This window comes from Bactrocera neohumeralis, chromosome 5 (genome assembly GCF_024586455.1).
Source record: "Bactrocera neohumeralis isolate Rockhampton chromosome 5, APGP_CSIRO_Bneo_wtdbg2-racon-allhic-juicebox.fasta_v2, whole genome shotgun sequence".
Classification (NCBI taxonomy): domain Eukaryota; kingdom Metazoa; phylum Arthropoda; class Insecta; order Diptera; family Tephritidae; genus Bactrocera; species Bactrocera neohumeralis.
The window spans coordinates 23,172,956-23,186,275 of record NC_065922.1 but is presented as its reverse complement, the minus strand read 5'-3'; the positions used below and the strand labels follow the sequence as shown (position 1 = coordinate 23,186,275).

The 13,320-nt window shown below is 35.4% G+C and overlaps 1 protein-coding gene across 1 annotated transcript in view; it reads left to right on the top strand.

Moving 5' to 3' along the window:
• The window catches only part of LOC126758615 (high mobility group protein DSP1), a 273,973-nt gene that overhangs the window by 140,702 nt on the left and 119,951 nt on the right, over positions 1–13,320 (top strand). The window lies entirely within an intron of this gene.

The following is a 13,320-nucleotide window of genomic DNA, read 5'->3' as shown; positions in this document are numbered from 1 at the left end:
AAGCAAATTTTGCAGAGAGTGAAGAAACCGAAGAAGCGCTTCTTTATACATACTTATATGCACTTGTAGCAGTATCTACATATAACATACATATATTACTGCATATACAAGTATACTCGCTTCCATATAGTAGTAAGTGCCTACTGACTAAGTGACTGATTGCCCAAAACACCGATTGTCTGTCTGCTAGTCTGTTTGGCGCGTCTTTCCGCCGCTCATTGTAGGTGAGTGACTGTGCCGCGCTGCCGTGTGCGCCACACACCAAGTAGACTTACTAACCAAAAGAATAAATAAAACCGAAAAGTCACAAAGAAAACCATAACCAAAAACAACAAAAAGAAAACAACAAGCGTGCATTTAAGCGTCGAAGCTGCACTTTACTTGGCGTCGAATGCTTTCAATTGTTTGTCGCCGCATTAAATCTTTTAATTCTTATAGTACATATACATACATAGCAGTTATGATTTTATTGCCTTGTTGCATTTGTTATTTATAGATTTAGCTGCTGTATGCTATCTGATTGTTGTTGGTCGATGCATTGCGCGTTTTGTTGGCCATTGTTTAAAGCATCGTACTTACGAGCCGCTGACGGATCAGCTGCTCTCCGGCAGTGCATCTTATTGCCTAGTTTGCAGGTGTAAAAATGTTTAGTCAGAGTTTTTTTCCCGCTGCCATCTATGCATGGATGCGATTAGAACCATCAAGATGCCACGGTATTTTTTTAAGCAAAATTCTCGAGCGTAAACGTTGACATTTGCGTAGAATTCGGAATAAAAGTTAGTGTAATGTGGGATTGGTTGAGTTCCAAACCTTCACTTCTTAGAGTAGTTCCTAAAAAATGAGAAGAAAAGAACATTAATATGTTTTTTACATTCATCATGGCCTCTCATTCCGTAATAATATTCTCAAAGAAAGGCCTTATTAAATTTAAGTAACCTTTGGAGACTCTATAATACCCTTCACAAGTGCATTATTTATATCAAGTGGATGAAAAAATGTTTAACTTGAATTTGTTCGATCAATTTGTATGACAGCAATATTCAATACCATAATTATCCGATCACAGGAATTTTCCCGGAGATTTTTACATTGTCTTTAAGATCAACTCATGTCAAATTTAGTGCAAAAATCTCTAAAATTACAAGAGTTTTCCATAAAGAATTGGATTGTGATCAGTGAATTTGTATGGCAGCTATATGCTATAGCAGTTCAATCCAAATAATTTATTCAGAAATTGTAGCATTATTTTGTACAAAAATTCTTCCAAAATTTCGTGAAGATATCTCATAAAATACAAAAGTTATCCATACGAAAACATGGTTTCGGCCGATCAGTTTCTATGACAGCTACATTCTATAGTGGTCCGATATCGGAGGTTCCGACAAATGAGTAGATTCTTGGGAAGAAAAAGACGTGTGCAAATTTTCAAATCAAGGTGTGTTCCAAAGTAAACGGGACTTTTTTAATCTAGCGCCTCCTGGTGGTGCCATCTATATGTCGACTGATGCGTTAGAATCTGCTATCGTTATCGATTGTCCAGTGAGAATTGCATAACATTTCATTGATTGGAAGTGAAGTTATTGCGTTTTAAGTGTCAATATGTTTGTATTATCGGTGCGAAAATGAGCTTCAAACTAAGAGCCAACATTAAATTTTGTTTTAAAATAGCTAAAACTTTTACCGAAACATTTCAATTGATGAAACAAGTTTATGGCGATGATTGCCGTTTCAACGTTTTCAAAGTGGTCGTGACGATCAACATGTGGGCCAATCAAAATCAGTGGTCACCGGAAATTCCATCGAAACTGTGCGTGAATTCATCAAAAATCAGCCGAAATCATCATAGAAATTCATGGAAATGGAATTGAACATCTCCAAAACATCGATTTATCGCATTTTGGCCGAACATTTGGGCTTACGAAAGGTGTGTGCACGGTTTGTTCCGCACAAATTGACTGACGACCAAAAATTGCTCAGAATCCAACTCATCGATCGACGCTTGTGACCGATTATTTGACTAAAAATCACATTTTAACCATTAACAACTTCCCCTATTCACATGATATGGCACCGTGCGACTTCTTCCTTTTCGGAAAAATGCATTTGCCCATGAAAAGAAAGCGTTATGCAGACGTAGAGACCATTCAAAAGGCTTGCACCGGCATACTGGCGGCCAAACCGGCCAACGAGCTAAAACACTCGTTTGACATGTAATTAATTATACAAAGTTTATAATATAGATACATACATTGATGATGTACATAAGTATATATATATTCTTTTTTGTCAAATTATTGCAAATAATTTATTAATTTCATTATAATGTTTTTGTATATTCATATCTGAAAATATACATATTTTGGAAAAACTGAACTTCCAAACAATTATTCAAAATTATTTGCTGTGCAGAGTAATGATCCCAAATGAAATTTACCTGCAAAACAATAAGAGCCAATATACGCAAAAATATCGCCAAGCGCTCGAATCATCAGTCTGTACAAACAATTGTTAAATGTTTCGCAATTTAATTTACAATTGACGAACTTTGCATGCGATTTATTGCGCATGTTTGCGTTAAATTGTTATTTGCACAAATACAGATTGGAAAAGTCAAAATATGATAATTAACGGTCGTTCTGCAACTTCGCTTCACTTCGCTCTGCTGACAATTTAATAAAAGCGTGTAAATGCCCGACTTTTCGCTCCATTTATATGACATATAGTATAAAAAAAAATGCACAATTTTTTCGCACAATAAAATTATACAGTACTTCACTGCCTAATTATTTGTGCTTCAATTTCGAAGCTTTTCACCCCTGGCGATATTATAGTTGTTGTAAATTCCATTATTAATCTGTCATGCCATACATTTTGCTCTATATAACTACAATGTATATACATATTTACAAAATATGAATTTAAAATTATTAATATATGAAATTATATACATATATGTATATAAAACTGAGAAAATATATACAAAATAATTATAAATATTTATGAAATTAAATACGGTTGTTGCGAAAGCAACAACATTGTTGCACTGATTTTGTTGTAAATTAAACATTTATAAAAATTTCTTGTTACTAAAATATACCATCACACTTGCACATATTCGCAATTAGCAACTACTTAAATGATATTTACACGAAATAGATTTCAATCAGTTTGATTTTATCGATAATTAATTACTGTTATTGCAGTTCTAGTAGTAAATGATTGAAATTTCAGTTATCTAAAATTGACAGCGATGACTTTATTGCGCGTGATGAACGTTACTTTTGTGCACATCATTAAATAACAGATTGATAACGGTACCTGGTTAGTGAAAACATAAGCTTCAAGAGGGAAATTTTTATACATTTTAATTTTGGGAAGATAAAAACCACCTGTAAGGCATGCTAACGGGCGATAAAAGTAGAGGTACTTTTTTCAATAGCCTTTCTTTGACAGATCAGATGTGACTTGTGTCAAGCTGTCATGTCATTTTTGTTTGGTTTATCATCATAGAAAGACTTATGACTGAACAACCTCGCTTCGCTCAACATATGATCAACATAATCGGCCTACTGAGCGTACTATTCGCAACACCATCACCCTTCTTGAGGTCCAGCATTAATTATTGGATAATATTCGAGCGAATAGATCACATCCAGCATGCAGTGAAGAAAATCTAGTAGCCGTAGCTGAGAGACCATGGAGAGTCGATTCGGCGCCGTTCGTAGCAACTCGGACTGACGTATGGAACGACTTGACGCAATTTACTTTGAGATCTTAAACTAAAAGTATACAAATACAGCTTCTGCGAGAACTCAAGCCGCTCGACCTTCCCAAACGACATTTCAAGAAAATTCTACGTTTTCGAGCTAAATTTTGTTCACTGAAGAAGAAGCCCATTTTGGATCAATTGATATGTAAACAAGCAAATTTGCCGCATTTGGAACGCAGAGCAACCTCAATGGTTGCAAGAGCTGCCAATTCATCCAGAAAACACAACGGTTTGGTGTAGTTTATGGGCCGGTGGAATCATCGGTCCATATTTTTTCAAAGATGATGCCGGTGAGAACATAACCGTCAATGGCGACCTGAAATTGAAGCTCGTGATATCGGCAATATTTGGTTTCCACAAGACGACGCCACTTCCCATACCTTGTATCAGTCAATGGATTTATTGAGATAACACTTCGGTGAGCAAATAATTTCACGTTTTGATCGTGAGACTTAGCTGCGGCCAACATTTGAAAGAGATAATCTTTAAAAAATTAATGCCAAAGAATGCTCTTTCGAATGATAATAAACATTATCCATTAAATTTGAAGTTTCTGTGTCCAGTTTAATTGCTTTGTGATTTCGTAGAAGAACATATTTCCGTATAACGAAGTTTGTTACTCACAAAAAGAAACATGCCCGTCTATCTATCTGTCCACAGTCCCACAGTTTTTAAGATATTGCTCTCAAATCGGTCGGAAGAGTCGTTTTTCTTATTTTATTTCATCATCTATTCAACTCTCTGGCCATCCACAACCAGCTTTTGTTCTCGAAAAACACAAATTTATTATGGTTTGCATAACTGTGAGTAATAAAAGTTAAATTTGTGCCCTTTAAATACTAAATTTATATGCCATTAGATAAGGTTGAAATGGGTTTGCTTCCGGAAATGCTTCTTTTTTCCATGGCAAACAATTTTTACTTGCGACTAATGTCAACTAATTACCTCTTCTATAAAAAGGTATTATTTTAAACTTACTTTTTGTATGAAAAGAATTTTTGCGTTATCGTTTTTGATAAATTTGTGCTATTAAAAATGCACAAATCACGACAATACTGATAAAAGTATATCTAGCTCTCAAGTGAAGTCTTTTCAAACTCTCATATATCAAATTCAGCTCGCCAACTATCTCCAAAATTTTTTATCAGGAGAGCGTCGCTCTCACGCAATCGTTTCCACACGAGAGCGTCGAACAAATGTAGCAGGCAAAGAAATTGCGAATCGAACGCGGCAGTAATAACGCTAACACGTCCTGCTATATTTTAGGCGCTCAAAAATATTAATAGACTAGACAAAAATACTATAAAATAATTGACATGCAAAATAGAAATGCTTTATATAGCAAGAGAACAATATTAAATATTACCGGAACTCCGTCGCACAATAACCTCGTTAATTCCATTAAAGCAGAAACCAGTCGGAACTATTTGAATAAGCGCTTAGCGTAGCGACGGGGATTCCAGGCACAGATTTAGGAATTTTAAAATTCCGAAGTTGTAGCAATTTTATGTGTTTCGTGAGCAATAAATTTGCTAACCGAAAATGTAAATGATAACTAACACGTATCGGGGAAGAAATAAATCAATGTTTTTTAAGTATTAGAGAGAATTAATTTTAATTAATCATTTATAAAAGTGTAAATAAAGTTAGATTGTTTATAGATAATTGCATTCGATTTGTAATGGCTTACTAACATACTTGTATATAAATTTATAATTGTTATGAATAAATAAAAATAATACTTTCTATTTAAATAATGCGTAACAATTTTTTTAATATATAATTAATAATTTACCGCCGTTAGGCCATTTATAATGTAAGTGTGTATATGAATAATGAATGAGTTTGAAAGTTTTCCGTTTTAATAAGACAATTTAAGCTATTGACTATCACTTTTTGTGCTAATCAAATGGTTTTTAGACAACAAACGACGCTATTTAGTTATTAAACAAGTTTAACTTATTTATAAACAAAGTAGGCACACTTCTATCCTTAACCTTGTGTTATTATGTAGGGTAAGTTTTGCGATAACGAGGAAATACTTGAGCCTCATTGTTCATGCTAGATATAACCAAGAAATTTAAATACCTATAAGGTTGAAATGTCTTCTCACACTCGCAGCGAGTTCAAGGGACATCCTGTGCATTATTGATTCTTGAAGCCAAAGATACTAAGGCCACTCTTTGAGTAATTACTATTGAAAGACATTTGGAAGCCCACAAATTTATTTAATATTAATAAACTAATAGCCGATAATCTAGAGTTACACCAATTAAGAATTTGACCATATCCGACAGCGAACCGCAAGTTTGTACTCTAGTTATATATTATTATCATATTTCTTTTTTACTGGCGTAGACACCGCTAAGAGGTTAAAGCCGAGTTAACAACAGCGCGCCAGTCGTTTCTTTTTTTCGCAATTTGGCGCCAATTCGAGATGCCAAGTGCAGCCAGGTCCTTCTCGACCTGGTCTTTCTAACGGAGTGGAGGTACTCTCAGGGCTAGAGTGTTTTCATCCATTCGGACTACATGAACTAGCCAGCGTAGCCGCTGTCTCCTACTTCGCTGAACTATGTCAATGTGTCGTCATATTAACATCTTGTACAACTCATCGTTCCATCGACTGCGGTATTCACCGTTGCCAATTCGCAAAGAACCATAAATCTTATCGGTCTTGTTTTTGGAAGAGAAATCACAAAGTCACATCATAGAACTCTTTCATAATATCTACAGTGACTTTGCAAGTAATATTTTGTTCTAAATTTTCAGATGAAAGGGATACCTTTTCCACCTTGGTCGGGTTCGAGGCCGATGTAAAATCTCTGCCGTGCTGTGGGTCCGGCACCCGGTCGCGGTGCGACTTCACACTGAACTGAATTTTCAATTCTACCTGCCTTTAGGCTTAAACCATAGCCACCACGAATCTCACCAAAGGGCCAAACCCAATGAGCATATTAGACCGAACTCTAGATTTAAGTCTCCGGCCAGATCTAGTAGCTTTTGTTATTACCAGTTCAGCACCGATCAAACTCAATGACAAGTGACATTTGTCGCTTGAACTTCAAATATCTCTAAAAGGAACCCCATTCAAAGTCTGTAATATCAGTTCAAGCTGAATATTATAACACTATTTCTGACAAGACTATGTTGAAATAACAGACACAGTGCATTATTGGATTTTAGTCGCCTCTAACGACAGGCATACCTTCTACCCCTGCCCGCTGGGGGAGAAGACACAGTCTACAATCGGTTTAACAAATTTCAACGACGCGAAAACAGTTATAATCGAGGATAATGTGACCAAAGTCAATGATGATTGAAGGTGTTTAAAATATTAGAGATAATAGCCATATGAAAAAACAACATGGGTTAAGAAGCGGTAGGCGTTATTAGTAAATTTTCTCACTCCAGACAACAAACGCCACTTCACATCAGTGCAAGATACCGTTTAAGCGCAATCCAAAGGTGTTTCATGACCGCCGTTGAAATATGTATCCAATGTTATACACCAGAGGCCAACGAACAACCGGAACAGTGGACTTTAACCTTCTAACCTGCTGTGTAAAAAACGAACAGTTCCATCATACGAAGAAAATAGATCGTTTCTCCCATGATAACGCACCGGCTCAACCGTCGTAGCGGTAAAATTGCTTGAATGAAACTTAAAACTGGAACCTCACTCCCCGCTTTTAACAGATGTGGCCACTTTGCAGAACTCTGGTAAACATATTTTTCAGACGAGTTAAGGAAGTGGGTGCAAGGTCGGATAGTCTATTAATAAAACGTAATTTTTCTGAAATGTTCGGATTTTTTTTTTTGGCTAAATACTTGTCGAACGGCCGTACTTAGACGTTTCTTAGGACCTCAGAAATTTCGTTCTGAATTTTTGTACCTAATAGCTTTGTAGATATGTTAAGCAAACTCGTAAAAGTGTCAAAGTTATCAAACAACAATATAAATTGCATAATTGTCTGTCAATTTCGAATAACTTGCTTCGAGTTTACTGCATTAATTAAATAATTGAAATTAATTTTGTCTGACCGATTTTGCGCTTAGATGAACATTTACTTTTAAGCGCCACGATTTTGTTTTGATCTTCAATTTCTACTAATTTTTTATTCAACTCTTTTGCCGAAAACCCCATTTTGTGAATACAAAGGCGGAAATCGCTAGTGAAAAAAGGTAAAAATAGAAAGAAATTAATTTGGCAAAAAACGAGTAGTCACAAAAAATTTACCGAATAAATTAGGCAAATGACGAAAACAAAAGTGGTAAGCACTTAAACAACTAATAAAATGTTTTATGCTAATATTGACTTTTTTGCCGTCGCGCTCGTTCGCAATCGTTGGCAGCTTTGTGGCTAAACGCAATCAGCAATTCATCACATGAACGCGAAGCATGCGCCGTGAATTTTAAGCAAAGTGCTGAAAATCTAGCGCAAGTGGAACGTATTTTACCAATTTTTACTATTTTTATGTCCAAAAACAAATGCAACAATAAATAACGTATAATGGATGCATAAAATGATGGTTAACACCATAAAACAAAATGTAAACAAACACTTGAAATACCAGATACCAGCGCATAAATAAACAAATGTTATAAGGCTTCGATGCAACCGCAAAAGTATAGGCACAAACATACAACAACACCGATAAAAGCAATATAAGCAGCATTACTTAACGTTCTTTGGAAGGTTATGAGAAGTGGTATCTGGCCATCACTGGCTGTTGCTTGAGCGATGATGCTGCGCAATATATTAAGTTTGGAGTGCAAAAGAAGGCAAAACAATTTATTAAAAAAATTATAGTTTCATGGATTTGTGCTAAAGAGTAAATAAAAAAGTCTCTCATAGTGTAGAAGTTGGTAAATAATATATAAAAAAAGTATTGAGATACTACCAAAACTATCTTGAACAAAAAAGCTAACAACAACATATAGAAAAAATTTAAAAAACTATTTAAAAATCGAAACCTAATTCCAATTCGTAATGTAGCGCTACTGGGCTCGCTACTGGGCTGATGTCTTTAAATATTCTCGCCAATGTCTTGTTTAATTGCTCGCCCTGAAGAGTCCTTATAGTATAAAATATACTTATAACTCGAATACAGTTTTCCAAGATCAGATTATATTTATATTTTGGATTTTTATCAGAAAATGCTAAAAAAAAGCACGACAATTTGGTAAACTAAATAAAGTCTTAATAGTTCATTGTGCATATTATATTGGTTATATTCAGTCGAAGAAGTAGCATCCCACCAGGAACGACACGAGTCTGGTGACTCATCTTCCTTCCTCGCGTACTTTCTTTGGTTATTCTTCCTTCCAAAGATAATAGTTCCGTTGAAACATTTTGAATAATAATTAGTAATGAAGACTGTCTAAAGTCAAGCAGTAAGTTCAGTAGTAAACAACTTAAAATATTTCTTGATGGGATTCTAGAATTGAAAATGCTAATAATCCATGGGGGCTTGAACAGTTGTCATAGGATCTGAACAATTTTTTGTCATAAGGTGGCATATCTTAGGGGAATTATTAGTGCAAAGTTTTATTCCGTTATATCAATTAATTCTTAATTTGTGTACTGGAAAGTGAAAGAATAAAATGGAATTTGAAATTGTGCTATATGAGAAGTAGAGGTCCTTTTAGTCCGATTTCGCACTGTGGCTTAAGAATGTGAGAAAATTGTCATGTACCGAATTTAATCGAAATTGGTCGGTCGGGTCCCGAGATATGTGATTGTGAGTGAGCGGTGCCACTTTTCATTTCAATTTTCACCCCTTCTCCCATAAAGCCGGGCGTAAATGTTAATGTTATTAACAGTACCGTTAAACGAGTAGTGTACGAGATTATCTTCCGATTTCGGCCATTTTTACAGTGTCGATAGGTTTGCTTAAGGGAATTATCCCAAGTGAATTTGGCTATTGTAGCTTTAGTGGTCTAGCCACTGAGGACCGCAGATGCTTCTTTCTACTGTGATCCCCTGTGCCAAATAAGAGTTCTATGTCTTAATTTAGTGCTAAGTTACGGGGCTTTATACGATTTCGGTTAATGACGTTTTGTGGGCGTGCCAGTGGTCCGACTACGCCCATTTACGATCTCTCTAACTTTTTTGCCAAGAAACATGTCTGAGCAAGTTTCATCGAGATATCTTCATTTTTACTCAAGTTACAGCTTGCAAGGTCATACGGACAAACAGACAGTCAATGATCATTATTGTATATACCTCTATACATATCTCGCTTAGAGATACGAATACATACATACAACTGATAGGTGAACAAAACTATTATGATCTGTAACAATATTTTGCGAGAGTATAAAAAATTAAAAACTCGTCGATATACAGGCCGGTGGCGTGAGGGCTGCAAACCAATTGTGCTTCCTGGTTGACATGGTTCCAACTACATATTGTAGTGATCTAATTTTTTTACATTTTTGAATTTTTTAAAAATACTTTAAACTTAAATTTTCCCAAATCCGAGACAGGAGCGGTAGAGAGCTTTATAACAAAAATTTTTCAATAAAAAAAAAATAAAGTTTCGTCGTCCGCTAAACCGATCCATTTGTACCGACACTAAAATGCCAAAAATTTCGGAAATAATTAAAATTTTGAAAAATTCTTTTAAAGAGATATTTTTGGATATCTTACTTATCGAATTAAAAAAAAATCTCGATTTTTTCAAATATCTACACTTGACTACCTTCTCTAACTTTTTCGCCATGGGAAAATGTTTACGGATGTACAAGTTAGAGCGTTGACAAGAAATAGGATAAACAATGACTAAATCATGATCCCTTCGATCTCAGTGAGTGTCATCCGAAACGGCCACTTCGCAGTTGACTCGCTTACTTAATGAAATTTACATAAAGTATAAAGAAGTATAAGCTAGCGTTAAAAATCTCCGTTCAAGTCCATAAAAATATGGATTTAATAAAAAATATAATAAAAAATAAATAAATATTATGGTGCTTTTGATACATTTGGTACATTTGATGACTTCCAAAAAAAATGTTTTTTGTAACCTATTCTTCCTTTCGTTCAACATATTCATCTGAAAGTTTTAAACACTACCGTGGCAACTTTAACTTCTATAAAAACTTTTTCGCATTTTATGTAGTAACATTTTTTTATTATACACTGTTTGCCTATTGTGCCACAATTCTTGACCAACCTGTTATGGGCCGATGCTTTGTGCATATTTGTCAACATAGAAAATAGCACCGCAAAGCTGTAAGAAACCAAACGATGAACTGTGAATAGCAAATGCAAGAAACAAAGCTTGCAACTCGATTTGGGTTTTGTGAATGTGCGAAAAATATTTGTTTTATTTACTTAAACTGGAGATTTGGCGTGACAAAAGGTAAAACTATGCTAACCACAGCATAAACGAACTTAGCAGCGGCAACATAAAGGCGTACTACATACATGCAAGCATACAAACAACAATAGTTTTTGTAACGAAGTGATAGCACTTTTAATTTTTATGCCTTAAACAGGGTATATTAAGTTTGTGAGGCAGTTTGCAACACCCAGACGAAAACGTCGGAGATCGTAAAACATAAATATGATGGGTCAGCGATTAGCGTGACTCTCAATGATAATTTGACTACGCGAAATAGTCCATCAGCTTTTGAGATATCGATCTGAAATTTTATGCATGTCTTTTTCTCTCCAAGCAGCTGCTCATTCGTCGGAAATATTTATATCGGAGCACTGTAGCATATAGCTGTCATATAAACTGAACGGGCAAAATCAAGATATTCTATGGAAAACTTTTTTGTTTGACAGGATGTCTTCAGGAAATTTGGCACAGATTGTTAACACAGATAATGCTACAATCTCTAAATAAATTGTACAGATAGAGCCACTATAGCATATAGCTGCCTTGCATAGTGAGCAATGAAAATTAAGCAAATTGTTTTTATACCCTTTTAGAGTATAAGAAAGCACTCGTGAAGGGTATATAGCGAACTAACCATTTTTTCTATTTTTTTTTTTTTAATTTGCACTTTTTTCTTTAACTTACATATAAGCAGCTTTAATTAAGCTAAGCGCAGATGACAAACTGAACATCTGTTACGCCACTTAGCCACACCTCAGACGTCACTCACAGCATGCGACTTCAGGCCGCCCGCCCAATTATGCATTAACATCTAATATTTGTTTTACAACATATAATCATATAGAAAATTCAAGAATTACTTAATCGTTGAATTGCGTGTTTTTGTTGTAATGGCGTCTTACACACACCGTCGTCCAACAGTTGCAGTTGTTGCTGTTGCAATATTAACCACAAACACTTGTCTGCTTCGGTAAGCTATTGTTTAATTGTTGTTGCTGCTGCTGCTTGTTTGGACAATTATTTTTCCGAAAGATTATATCATGTACAAATTGATTTCTGGTTTCGCACGCTGCACTCCACAACAACAACAACAACAGCAGCTGGCATCAAATTGCTAGAGCAATTTCCCAACAAATTCTCAAATAATTTGCACGACAAAATCATCGTAAGCTTGCAGAAATACATATTAGTTAGCAAATTTAGTTAATATGCGAACAATTCCCTTCGGACATACACAAACATACAGTTAATCATACACTAGCACATCGTTGCTTTGGCTTATAATAGCGGTTTTGTGAGCGCTCTTATGCACATACTTGCCTCACCAATTAGTGCTAGAATGTGCAATTAACTTCGCTTACCTTTTGGAATATTCCGCTGTGCGAGATCTTACCACACTTAATACATATTCATGCGCTTTGGGTGGCGTTATTGAATTACGGCCAATTTAGTTGCTACCATTTTGAGTTGTAAAGTTCAGTAATTGCGTAAATTACAAAAAAAAAAAAACAATTTTAATTGCCAATCAGTTAATTGAATTATACATTGTAATGTTTGAGTATGAAGAAAGAATGACATTGTTATTATATCATTAGAGACTTATCCAAGACTTTTGATGGAATTATAACCTTAATTTCTTAAAAGACAAACTAGACACTGAACAGGGTATATTAAGTTTGCTACAAAGTTCGGGACACCCCATATCAGCGAAAAAGCTTCTAGACTCTCAGTCTTTGAGATATCGGACTGAAATTATGCTCATGTTTTTTTCTACTTAGGGAGAGCTGGACTTACTATGAGATCACTAGATATATTGTGATCGTACTTGGACCAAAAGGCTTTTGCGACAGCGATAGCCAAGCTTACGCGAAGCCCAACCAATAGTAGAACACAAGAGGATACGGGAGAACCAACCCGCTTCCATTCTAACGATAGCCCAGGTTGCCTTTTTTTGTTAGCTCATCAGCTTGACAGTTTCGTACCGAGATTAGGCACCCTTTGACTGAACCCCTGAATTCAAGGCTAATATCGTCACTCTGCTGTCTGAGTTGATGGTCAATTCTCGAAAGGAGGCTCTCTCTGAACGAGCAGCTTCATATTTTCAATGGAAATCGATGAACCGAGGTATAATTCCGCATAAAGTTTATGAAATGGTAACTATTAGAACAGTTGTAAACCAACTCTTCGCTCAAATTTCTTGAAACC